The sequence below is a fragment of the Cydia strobilella genome, chromosome 4 (assembly GCF_947568885.1).
Source record: "Cydia strobilella chromosome 4, ilCydStro3.1, whole genome shotgun sequence".
Lineage (NCBI taxonomy): Eukaryota > Metazoa > Arthropoda > Insecta > Lepidoptera > Tortricidae > Cydia > Cydia strobilella.
The window spans coordinates 1,165,359-1,177,213 of NC_086044.1; the positions used below are offsets into that span (position 1 = coordinate 1,165,359).

The 11,855-nt window shown below is 37.0% G+C and overlaps 1 protein-coding gene across 1 annotated transcript in view; it reads left to right on the forward strand.

The window, feature by feature from the left end:
• The window catches only part of LOC134740502 (uncharacterized), a 108,577-nt gene that overhangs the window by 12,732 nt on the left and 83,990 nt on the right, over positions 1 to 11,855 (forward strand). The gene's annotated exons all lie outside the window — the stretch shown is intronic.

The window sequence follows — 11,855 nt, forward strand, 5'->3', positions numbered from 1 at the left end:
AAAATACCATCTCGATTTACAAACACCTAAAAATAAAAACAAGTAATGTGAATAGGTGATGCAGTAAGTGATATAGATCAAACAAAGCAAATTTACATACATACATACATACATATAATCACGCCTATTTCCCGGAGGGGTAGGCAGAAACCACGGATTTCCACTTGCTACGATCCTGACATACCTCTTTCGCTTCCTTCACTTTCATAACATTCCTCATACACGCTCGCCGGTTTAGGGTGCTCTTGACCTGGCCTTTCTTCAGGATTTCCCCGATCTGATCAAACAAAACAAAACAAAGCAAATTTGGTTATATAATATAACCAGTTTAGATGTTAAACTTTTGTTAAGTTACTATACCCACTTACACCATCCCACTAACCCGGGGTTAAGCGGTTAAACCGTTAACCCAGTGTCAAATTGTACTGGTAACCATGGTAAGTCCAGGTTTAATCGGTTAACCCCGGGTTAGTGGAATGGTGCATGTGGCGCTTAGGAGGTTCTTATCTTCTGCATAAAACTAAGGATTTTATGGTCAAATACCAAATTAGGTGAAATAAGACCACATAGGACGCTTGTTAGACCCGCAAATATCGACACTCTTTTGCGAAAGGTACTTGTGTGATATCGATGATTTCGTTTCGATGGTAACTGACTTTATAATATTGAAGGAAGGAAGATTTCTTGACGATGACCAATAGGTACCCGATTTGAAGAGTTGCCTTCTTTTTGGAAAGTACGCACTTGGTCCCTTTCACTTGAATCTATTCTTGGTGCACACTTTACAGATGATCCCATTGTTATCATGTCAGGAATTGATGTTGGGATTCTTGGGAAATCGGTTTCCCTCGATATATTAGGTATAAGAAAAACGCACCTTAAAAAATGGTAAATCTCTACTTTTATAATGAAATACCAATATTAACAGGGGTATTATCGATATTTTGTATACATTTGCGCAGCTCTATTCCGGTCTATTACCCTCCGGTCAGAAACAATCGGCGAACGACAGGAACTGGATGACTGATAGCTTTAGTGATGTTCATGACTAACCGAAAATGATAAAAACGTGGTTGCTTTAGATATATAATATAAGTAGCTACTTACCTACTCGTATTGGTATGAAAGCTGAGGTCACACAACAACATGTCATAATGACAGCAGGTCATTTGGTGACACGCCTAATTCGGTGATACAAGTTTTAAAGCATGACATCGAGGAAAGCTAGTGAATTAGGGCCTTTTAAATGGAACCTCACGGCTTCACGGCTTCGGCGGCTTTGCTTGCTTTAAATGGGCCTCACGGCAAATCCGCAAAATAGGTCAGTGGCGTTCTTTTGTGTCAGAGGCCAAGATCCTTTTTTGGTCACTGAGCTAGTGAAGTAAGTAAAAGTGTGAAAACGGAGAAAAAGATCCAAGCCTAATTTGGACCGGCAGCCACTAGCGGCTTAAGCGTCGTTTTATTTCCCAGATGCTAAAATGACATTAGCCCTTTGACAACCCTTATGCTTTTGTACCAATTTGGTAATAATTGGTACAATCCCATTTTATACCAATTTTAGTACAAAATCGAACTGTCGTAATGGTACGTTGCGAGACTCGAGAGAGAAGTAAGTAAGAGAGAAGAAGAAGATCATATATATATATATATATTTTTTTTAAATATTTATATTATATATTTATATTTCAAAGTAAAGACTAGTCGCTGTTGGCGGCGTTTAAAAATTCAAGTGAATGTAACCGTTGTAGATCTGAATATTTAAAAATATGTCTCACGAAAGTTTAATTTCGATCTATTTCAGTTAACAACTTTGGAGCCATTAGCTTCGGCGGTATCCATCACTGGACTGTAATTACGAGAGACAAATTACGCGAGGAGCCAGTGTTACGCGTCTACACTGTAATTAACTATTTAGTTGGCTCGTGTTGTGTACAGTTAGAATAAGTTGCTAACCTTGTACAGTAAGTACTGTTGGTAGGAAATAAAATAAATATTAAAACTAAAACTAACTACAATTATAATAACTGAAGCTAAAAATTAAAAATACCTATCAAAATGTTGTGCCCTTGGTAGGGTGCCCATCACGCAGGCAGCGTTCCCGCGCTGGATTGCTATGGCCAATCTTTGCGCGAGAAAGCCGTCTGCGCGAGGTATAATAAATAGCTAACCTTTTGAAATATGCAGTGCGATGCAATCCGTACATTTTTGGATTTTTCCACGACTTAATTTTATTAGTATGTTTGTATGTATTTTAAGGAAATTGTCGAGGTTCATTGTGATATTTTAATTGATTTATATTTTAAACTTAGTGACAAATGGACGTGACTTTATCGCCTGTCAACGTGGCAGTCGTATTTGCATTCTATCAAGTACCCATGAAGACCCTAAGTGGGAGGGTGACACTGACACATAACCCGATCGACGGCGATAAAAGCGCAACCATCATATCCCCATAAAGCTAATAAAAACGTTAAATAGGGTCATGTTCCAAATACTGTATCTCGAGAACCACATAATACCCAAAGTAAACATCAAAATGAACTCCTCTGATTGATTTGATCCCTATTCTCTTACGCATCTTGTGTCTTAGGCAGACTATAAATTTTGCAACAACCAATACGTTGACTTTGATTCAAACTTCTTCTTACTGCCGCTATGCTGTGAAATGAGATAGCAATATCACTTGCTCCCTCTAACGCATAAATGTGTCCCTTAGATTGGCCTACGTTGGCCCAATATGTGGACTCGGCATAAGATAATCATTATTCGCTTGCCCCAGTCCCATTCACTTGGGGTCGGCCTGTCTTTTTCTTCCATACCTCTCTGTCACCCGTTATCTCATCATTCACTCGCGTTCGTTTCATATCATCTCTCACACATTCCATCCACCTTTTCCTCGGTTTTCCTCTCCTCGTACCTCCCTCCACATTCATCCTTAATACCTTTCTCGTCACATGACTTTCATCCCTCCCCATCACATGCCCGTACGCACTCGGCATAAGATAATATTGTGACGCTTTTAATTCCCGCACTCCATCGGCTAATTTCCAAGTTTTTAATTTTTTATTTATTTATTTACATACACACAACCATCAATTACAGGTAATCCTAATTCGACAGTATGGAAATTGACACAAAAATAGGTACAATACATTAACTTACAGATTACAGTAGCACAATACGTAAAGCGTAGCCCTTGTGAATTCGTTCAGAGAACAAGAGAACAAATCTAACTCGATCGCTACTCGATTAAGGGGCTACCAGAGGTTTTCATCGATGTTTGACAAGTTTTGAATCGTATCTCCTACTTTTGCACTACATATAGAATTATAAGACAAGCGGCTATCGGTTCTTCAATCTTTTATCTCCATTTTTGTCTACCGGATTGTGAAAAAAATGAATACTTATTTATTTATGATTGTTTTAAACATTGTCTAAAAAAACACTTTTTTGGGTATCTCGATTGCTGTGAAAAATCTGACTTATACGAAATCTACATATTTGAGTTCATCTTAGACATCTCTAAAAATTTGTCTAAGGTTTTAATTTTAAACTAATTAACACAAAAGTTATGGCCAGAAAACCAGTTTTTTGGCCTAAAATTGTTCAACTTTGATTCCAAATATTTCGAAAGCAATGAACTTTGAAGTAAATATGGGATACTATATTGCTAAAATCCGTCGCTGTTAATATGATAAGCTACAAAAAAACATTAGAAAACTAAGGGATTCAAATCGAAGGTCATTGGGGCATTAAGGGTCCGAATTGCGCGCGTAAAGGGGGCCTGGCGAAGTTCTCATATAACCGGTTTCCACCGGTATCCTAATATTAATCGTCCCCGGTTACCGGTATATGAACAATGCGGTCCATCACTAGGTAATTGCACAAATGACAAGGCGACTAATACGCGTGTGTAGGTAATTTATGCTGATGTGCGTTAGGCTGGCTACACATGGGGGAAATAATCGCCTGTTTGCACACAATGCCGTGTGTAGCCAAAATTGTGATAATTATTTTTTGCTAAAATGCATATGACATTATACAAGGTGTAACAAAAATAGCAGGGATCCATTTAAAGGCATATTCGGTATCGAGTTCTGATTAAGAAAAAGTAGAAAAAAATTTTTTTGATGAGAGAATTTTTATTTCTATGGGGCAGGTCGTGTAGGCCAACCCTCACATACAAAGGCCAACATTATTTCGCGTCAAAACAAAATTCATCTGCTTTCTCCTAATAGGTAGTCAGAACACGATATGGAATATGTCCTAATTAATTAATTAATTATAATAACGGATCCCCACTGTTTTTGTTGTATGAAAGAACCTGTTTTTTTTATCTAGTGCTATAAGTATTTTTCTAGTGCTTTTGGCTTAAATTATGTTTGTTATGTTTTTCTTCTTTTTTTTCTTGTATACTTGTTTTTTATTTTTGTTTGTGCTCTTCATGTATATTTTTTTGGTTTGGTTAATATGTTTGTATATAATTAGGTATTCTATGTGTGTAGCTTTGTAATGTTTTAATATGTATCTTTGTGTGTTATCTGTCGTGGCATCACCGAATGGGCCCTACGGAAGACCAGCGCTGGCTTTATAGCTAGCATTATGCTGAGTTGGGTCCATTTCGTGATGCACACTTGATGATCTCTTCTTTTCTTGCTGTTGTTGTCTGTACATGTTCGTACTTGTGTTGTGATCGTCACGAATAAATGTCTTTTATCTTTATCTTTTATCTTTAAAAATTTTGATGACAGTAGATAAAAAGCTTTTTTGGCGTAGCGCGTACAGTATCATATCAATGTATTTTAATCACAAAATAATGCATAAAAAACCGGCTAAGTACCTACAAATCAGACTCGAATCTTAGAATTTTTATTAAAGTCCTACAAGCATGATTGATTTTTTTGACGCTATATATCGCACAAAAACGAACATTACAAATAAAATAAAACCTTGTAATAATACATAGTGTATGTATGTATTATTAGTAAAGAGACATAGGCAGGTCAAGGTCGTAAATTTTAGAAAAAGTTTACGACTGTAGACAATACAGCAAAAGTTAAAGACTCTGTACATACAGGTATGTATATCTCTATCAAAGTCTAGACACTGTGACGAATTAGAAAGACGTATTACAATGACGTGAAATAAATTCTGGAGCCACAAGGAAGTCCTAAAGTCTAACATACCCTTAAGACTAAAAAAGAAAATTTTGGACTCGTGTCTTCTACCTTGTCTTTCCTACGCAAGCCTTCCTGGATATATAATGCATATACGAAAAGAAAAATTATAACTTGTCAAAGGGCCATGGAGCGGAGCATCATGAACCTAAAACTTAGAGACAAACAACGTCACACGGTTATAAGGGAAAAAACTAAAGTTATCGACGCACTATCACATTGCAAGAAGCAAAAATGGAAGTGGGCTGGCCACGTCGCACGAATGAACAACGAAAAATTTTTTTTTTTTTTTTTATGAAATAGGAGGCAAACGAGCAGACGGATCACCTGATGGAAAGCGATTACCGCCGCCCATGGACACCCGCAACACCAGAGGGGTTGTAAGTGCGTTGCCGGCCTTTAAGATGGGAATACGCTCTTTTCTTGAAGGTTTGAAGGTCATATCGGTCCGGAAATACCGCAGGCGACAGTTCATTCCACAGTTTAGCTGTGCGAGGCAGGAAGTTTCTAGAGAAACGTACAGTTGAGGACTGCCAACCATCTAAGTGGTGAGGATGGTAATGTTTTCGCGTAGGGCGATGGCGAAAAGAAGCTGCAGGGATTAATCCGAACAATTCCTCGGAGCACTCCCCGTTATACACGCGATAGAAAATGCAGAGCGAGGCCACATCTCTACGCAGCGCCAAGGAGTCAAGCCGTTCCGAAGTACGCTGGCAGTCGACAATTCGAGCCGCTCTTCGCTGGATGCGGTCCAGAGGGAGAAGCTGGTATTGGGGTGCCCCTGCCCATAGATGAGAACAGTATTCCATGTGTGGGCGAATGGACTAAGAGAGTCACTACATGGGCGGGACCTCCCGGTAAAAGAAAGTCAGGCCGCCCACTGGAAAGATGGGCTGAAGAACTAAAAAAGTTTGTCAGCGACGACTGGATAACAATAGCCCAAGATAGGGAAATGTGGAGTAAAATGGAGGAGGCCTTTACTCGTCAAGAGGTCCTTAATAATAAAAATAATTAAAAATATTGTATAAAATCGCTACCGACTTAAACATGCATGTTAAATAATTTGATAATATTTAATTTAATTTATCAATGTATTACAATTATTATATTTTGAATTTAATAATGGAATATAAATATGTGTATAATTATTAAGGAATTAAATGGCTTAAATAAATAAATAAAAAATAATATCACGAATATCGGGAGCTCGAAAACAATACAAAAGGTAATCACGGTCCATATCTAGGTCGATATAAACGAAAAAATATATCCCGCCTGTAAGTTAAGCGTATAAATTTGCTTTAGATTTCCTTACCTTTGCCATGTCTACAGGAAAGACGCGAACGTGTCAAGCATACTATAAAATGTACATGACCCTGGTGCAGAAATTTAGATAAAAGCCTGACCAGTAATATATGATCATTGTCAAGAGGGCGCTGTTCATTCTCATGTATAGGGTGACAGTTCAGTATAGTATGAAAAAAATTAGTTCCAGTGAAATTCCGCAACATGGCGCGTGATCATATATCTGGTCAGGCTTTACCTACATATTTCGATTTAGGGCCACTTGTATCATTCACTAACCCCGGGTTAACCGGTTAAACCTGCGGGCGTAGCACGGTTCCATTTTTATCTCCTGTCACTATGCCCGTTTTTTTTTTTTTTTTTTAATGAATTTATTCATATAATACAGTTACACAGTTACACATATACTATAAATGCCCCAAACTGGAGTAACCAGTACTTACACTACTTACTTTTGCACTTACATACTTGTTAGAAGTTTATACGTGACAGGCATGGTGGCAAGCGATAAAAATGCGACCGTGCTACCGCCGCTGGAGTTACCATGGTTACCAGTATAATTTGACACTAGGTTTGTGGTTTAACCGGTTAACCCCGGGTTAGTGGAATGGTGCAAGTGGCGCTTAGAAGATAACATCGGTTATACTGCCCGTATTACTTTGTCCTACTTTTGGTAAATCGTATAATAATATGTAGTTAGCTTTATAGGTACCTAAATCGTGTCATTAGGCGAATATTGTGTACGGAACGGGATCGAGTTAGGGGCCATTTGTTTTATTATATAATGTATGTTTTCATGTGAACCATTTAAGGCCAAGAAATTTGGATAATTTCCTTCGTATGGAAATTGTAAAATATTGCTTATAAAGTACTAAGCTCCGCCTGTGGAGAGATTGTTAAAATGTTTAGCTAATTTTAACCTCTTTTAGGGGTTCAAATTTAAAAAAAAAAACCTTTCTTCGAGTTCGGCAATATTTGAAGAATCTACAAAAAAAACCGGCCAAGTACGAGTCGGACTCGCGTTCCAAGAGTTCTGCGTATATTACACAATTTTTAACAATGTATTTCTTTATGTGAAACGTGAGTGAAATGTCTTTAAAAATCCGTAGGGGTCGGATCAAAAACTAAGTAATTATGTCCGACTCACGCTTCTAATAGATTTTCCTGAACAAATAAACAGTTTATCTATCTATCTATCTATCTATCTATCCTGTCATGTATAGGTAAATAACTATTTTGTGCATTTTTTTCAAAATTTTAGACCCAGTAGTTTATCTATTGTATGGTAAATTTTTGTCTATTTTCTTGAATAACTTCCTATATTGTATCCTGAAATTATAAAAAATATATATATGGAATTCTCACAATAACTTCTTTCATTTGATATGTAACACGATATAGTTTGAAAATTCATTTGTTTACGTTACATGTCCATCTTTGGCTTACAAACTTACATATGTGTCCCAAATTTCAACTTCATTGGTCCAGTAGTTTCGGAGAAAATAGGCTGTGACAGACGGACAGACAGACAGAAGCGCGAGTGATCCTATAAGGGTTTTTTCCTTTGAGGTACGAACCCTAAAAACATGAAAATGGAGTTCAATATTAAAAATTTGCCTTGTCGACTTCATCGGTAAAATAATAGATCTAAATGGGTGCCAATTTCTGTAAATAATAAGATAATTTATTATTAGGGCAAAATTTTAAGACTTCACTTGGCTGGTTTTTAACAACCACCATTATTTTGGAAGAGCAAGATAATGAACAGTTACTTGCGTATAAGAAGATAAGCGGATTAGCCAAATAAAGGATAAAATTAATGCAAAAATTAGCATTTGAGGCACTTAAACTATCGTGAGACATATTTCAATTTTGCACGACGTACAACCGCCGCGGACACTCGTGCCTGAGGATGGATTCCCAAAGAATCCGAAACATGTCGCCAAAAGCGACTAAAAATAATAGTGAGTAAAAACCGTACTGATAAATATTTTGATGGTTACTAGATTTAGACGCACTTTAATGTGTTCAAAAGATAATTTTCCAAAGGTCGTTTCTATCCCTTACTTGTGAAAATTTTGAAGTAACAAATTTTGTTAATGTTTAAATCAAGATTTGTAAACAACCCAATTTACAGAAAATCAAACAGGCTACATGAGTTGCATTTTCCCCCTCGGTGCCCTATCGTGTGGGACCATAATTCTTCCGGGTTCAACCCACTTTACTGTCACAGTAAGCCGAATATCTGTAATTAAGGACATTAGTGATAAACATCGAACACGATAAAGACACATCAATGGCCAAGAATACAGGAAAAACAAATAAAAATCAGGGGACAATCTTACAAGGGCTATTCTCAGAGAATATGTCTGCGGTTGCGTGTTATTGCCAGGACTCTTTTTATACATTTTGTCCATACAAAAGCCCATGCCGCGGCAATTAGACCGCAGTCATATTATTTGAGAATGACCCAAAAGTACTAAGTATATTCTTAGCCACATTCTGCGAGGTGAATGTAATACTAAAGGCCGTACTGAACAACTTTTACTATCAGTATTTTCTATAAGACACACAATTCTTTTGTGATTTCAAGTCATTTTGTAAAAGTTCTCCAATATGAGATTTATTTGCCAACTTAAACTTAGCATTCAGCTCTGTAGTTATGCCTAATTGTTTTTTTAATTACCTGGGTCACACACAGGAATTCACAACTCTCCTATGGACATACCCACCCAAAATTAATAGATTTTGGGTAGGTATAGCCTAATTTTGATATACTTAACCCTTATCCGCAAAAAGTGTACTCTTATCTACCTATGTGATAAAATCGTAACTTGCACAAGCTTCCTATGTTCACAAAAGTAACAACTTTTGTTTTATCCACCCACTTATCATCTTATCCAAGGGCGTAATACCCTACTAGGTCGCAATACTCGGAATATCGCAACCAGAAACCAATTAAAGCCGAGATGTTTTGATAAGTACAGTCAAGTCTAATTAATTAACTGTTCTGACTGTACTCCGAGTGACTGTGACAGGCTCAATTGCCCAATTACTCTGACAGCTGCTGAATGTTTTAGCTGTTACTGTGAAATGTATTTGATTTTAAAGGAATTCGGTATTACGAATGTTTTGTGTTATGAATGTTATGATGCTGATGGTTTACAGATTGATAATATATATTATAAAACGAAATAGATGTCATATATTAAAGAAAAAGTGACGAAGCCCTCCAATGGTGAAGGCCGGATTCGAACCGGCGTCTTTAGCAATGGCCACCCCGCCACGGCGGAACCGGTCCCAATTTCTCGACTATTATCCTATCTAACTAAGACTAGGCGTCTGTGACTATATAGGCGTATTTAAAAAACACAAATCAAAATATTTAATAAAATAATTTGATTTGTTCCCAAAGTTGTGATAATATATATTGTTTTTTTTAGTTTTTGAATATATACTGGTAAGTACCTGTTTTCTAATAAATCTAAATCTAAGTAGCACAATTTCAAAGGATTTTTTTCGGTATAGTTATTTCATGTACGCCTAAAAATTAGTTTTTCCCGGGACCTACGGGCTAAAGGACCTAAGCTACCTAAGATGTCAGACAATTTTTTTTAAAATAAAGGCTTTTCAGTAGCTACCCCAAAAAATAATACCGTACCTTAAAATCAATGTTACAAAGTCATGGTACGCAGTAAGCACTGTTGACTGTATGATATAGAAAATTAAGTGATACATTGTTTAAAATAGTGTTTAACGTATCACATTATAAATGGCAGCACTTAACAATAAATTAAAGAGCTCTAACTGTCTGTGGTTCAGTAACTTTACTTGGATATGCCTGAAAGTCGTTCAAAGTCAAAGCTTTGTTTAACCGTTGCGAGTTTGAATAGCGGTGAGGTATGAAATGTTCTAGAAAACTTTCCCTTTGGCCTATTGTAACAATAATTATGTCTATGTTAGGAAAAATTACCTATTACTTATGTGCCATCTATTCTAGTGGTAGTGTGAGCAGTAGACCTCACAAACCCGACATGCCAAATCGCCGCTATACTTACTCAACCTCGTATCTGCAACACACATTTGATGACAAAAACACCCGTATTCCGAATGAAAGAAAAGCTACATTTCCATCAAATTATTGTTGCAGATATGAGGTTGAGTAAGTATAGCGACGAAATGCCATGGGGATGGTTTTGTAATATTGAAAATCGATAGCTCAGTTTTGGCACTTATTACTTTTTCACTCACTTAAATTTATTTATAACATATGCTTACAAGTACTAGAAAATCACAATCAAAGTAATAAACTAAATACAGGTCCCTACGAATAAAATCAAACCTCATAAACCTAAATAAAATTAAACAAACGCACACAATATAAAGCTATTGAAAGAGAAGAGGCCTTCCCTCTCTTATAATAGGGGGTATTACTGCAATGTTCTGCCACCAGAGTGCAGCACTAGCTCGTTTAGTAACTTATACATACTGTGTCTTTAACCTATTTTTGTCATTTCTTAGAGATAATAAAATATGACATTGATGCACCAAGGCGGTTTGTTTACAGAAAACCTACCGGAAAACGCGATCCTTTCGCTATCTGCCTCTTTATCGCTCGAATATGCAAGAGTGACAGAGATGTTAGATAACGAAATTTCGATTTTCTTGTTTAGCGATAGACCCTCAGATTGTGGTAGAGGCGCCCCCTGCGCAGAGATTCGCGTAATTAGCTTCATGGAGCAGAATTTTTCACCAGTCCGTAACTGTCCACAATAACTTGTTACCAAACCCCTCACTATTGACCCTAAGTATAACCCTCAGCAAGTTGTTAACAGCACCCTATAGTTATATAAACTAAGAAGTTATATAACAACACAATGTAGGCTCGGCACACTTACCCAGAAACTTCTTGCGTCACCATTAACGTGGAATTGACCCGTGTAGTGTCCATTATAGGGTTCCGGAAAGTTGCCGGTTACCGGCCGGGTACGGTTGAGTGACATGCTTTTTCAGTTTGAACTTTGAAAAGTTGGGGCATATTCTGCATGTGTCAGGTAGGGTTGCCACATACTGATTTGTGAAGTTGACAAAGTTGTGACAAAATATTCACAATTATTATGATTTTAATGGTTGGTATGTCAAAAATTTAGAAAGAAAGAGTTATTCTTGAGTTTATGGTTTATTGTGACAATCCTGATATTTGTGAAGTGCGTCTAGTGTTTACTAGTTAGTAAACCCTAACTAGTAATCCCTAAACCCTGGTAATCACGTAAAATTGTCGACAATGGTGTCAGGTGTATACTGATTTTTATAGTTAGCCTTGCGTATGCTTTATAGCATTAAGTCTGCCTGTTTATTTTTGCGCATTAAAAA